At 37.8% G+C, this 1,631-nt stretch overlaps 1 long non-coding RNA gene across 3 annotated transcripts; it reads left to right on the top strand.

The window, feature by feature from the left end:
• Positions 1-1,631, top strand: LOC104774267. Of its 3 annotated transcripts, XR_765289.1 has the most exons (6): positions 1-31; positions 97-436; positions 542-734; positions 964-1,095; positions 1,423-1,488; positions 1,584-1,631. It is a non-coding gene; the product is annotated as an uncharacterized LOC104774267 (long non-coding RNA). The 3 variants fall into 3 exon arrangements; XR_002037216.1 differs by lacking the exons at positions 1,423-1,488; positions 1,584-1,631 and adding an exon at positions 1,197-1,403; XR_002037217.1 differs by lacking the exons at positions 1,423-1,488; positions 1,584-1,631 and adding an exon at positions 1,185-1,403.

The following is a 1,631-nucleotide window of genomic DNA, read 5'->3' as shown; positions in this document are numbered from 1 at the left end:
ATGGGTCTGCTGCGGTTGAACTCTTGACCAGGTAAATGCATGATTACGACTTAATTGATTAATACATGCAGATGCATAATTGATTGATACGTGCAGATACTTTGAGGGTCAGCTAGCTTCAATATCAGAAGGTGATGATGAACTGGATGTGGAGCCTTCAGAGTTACCAAGGCTGCTGAAAATGTTAATAGAATTTGCTCCATTCTACATCAGTCAAATCCTAGTTGAGAATATCTGTTTCTCCTCATTCTCCTGAATTGGTTATTCTTGTATTGTCTACTAGTTCCTAACACAATTTCTATATATGGTTGGATCAGAGTGCTGTGACTGGTGAGCGAGCACACATGTATGCTTTCGAAACCATTAACATTAAGCAACGACACGTTTGAAGTTGATGAGTCGGATGAACTGGGCTTCTTCGTCCCCTTCCATAAAGGTTCATTGATTATTTAAGTGGAATCGAATGTTTCTGTATCTTCTGAGTATGACACTTTTCGTTTAATGTTTTGGCCAATTCTTCAACTTTGGACTTTTTTTGCAGTACTATTTTAGGTTGACAACTTTTCCTGGTGCGGTTTTATCGTGTTGATAATATGATCAACTTCCTGGAGGTTGATTCTTGGGGGAATTCATCAGATGGATTTTTGAAGAAACTCGCCCGTGTGCTTTCACCTTATGATATGGTTTGACTCAGAGGGTAGACTTCGTTGCCAAACTTCGTTGACTTCAATCTGGTTAGATTCACTCTCTGAAAGTCACGTATTTTATTGAAAAATGTACGGAATGCATTTATGACTCATTCTCCTTGAGCAATATATTGAGATATGTAGTCTGCTTAAACAACTACCCAGTGATAAGATTCTGCTTACAGATTCAGACAAATACCAACCACAGGTTCTAGCTTCATTCTCTGTCTTTTCGTTTGGTTTGGTAATAATTTTTTATTTTGTTTTCTTTCCGAAGGTCTATGACATCTGCAAAACTCTAGCTCATCATTATTTTCAAGAGAAGCTCCTTGTCTCGCTGTCATATGTTCAAGCATCTGTACTCCTGTGTTTAGGCTTGCTAGAGTAGTCTGATTTCTCGAACATCGAGGTATACCATATCTACTCTTAAATAAATTCCGATGATCTGGGCCGCTGCTTTATGTTTTACCAAATATGTGGAGATAAATAAACTTGCAGAGACAAATGCAGATAGAGAGGGGGCAAATACACTCTCTTCTATTGAAGGTTGGAAAGAAGTTATACTGAATGAAATTGCAACAAAAGAGATAGAATCCAACAAAAGTTTAGATGGGGAAAACTAACAAAATTTTGCTCGATCGATCATAATATTCTCCCTCATTTTTGGAAATTAATAAGTACATACATGAATGTCTTATTTATGGTTGAAATGATTCATGGTGGCTTTTGGTTGCAGAGAGTGCTTGAACCTCACAATGTATCAGTAGATGAAGATCTCAGGGAAGGAGCAAAAGAAGTTGAGGTAATCACTTCTGTTTCCGTGCATGCCTATATTTTGTTTTGGTTGCCATGTAAGGTCGAAACATCATTCACACTCTCAAACGTTTGGGAATAAAGGAACAAATGAGGGCAAAGATAGAAGAACTGTTGGATCTTGAGCTGCTT

Source organism: Camelina sativa, unplaced genomic scaffold, assembly GCF_000633955.1.
Source record: "Camelina sativa cultivar DH55 unplaced genomic scaffold, Cs unpScaffold02215, whole genome shotgun sequence".
NCBI lineage: Eukaryota > Viridiplantae > Streptophyta > Magnoliopsida > Brassicales > Brassicaceae > Camelina > Camelina sativa.
Note: the sequence above shows the minus strand (reverse complement) of the source record. Positions and strands in the feature narration are given on the sequence as shown.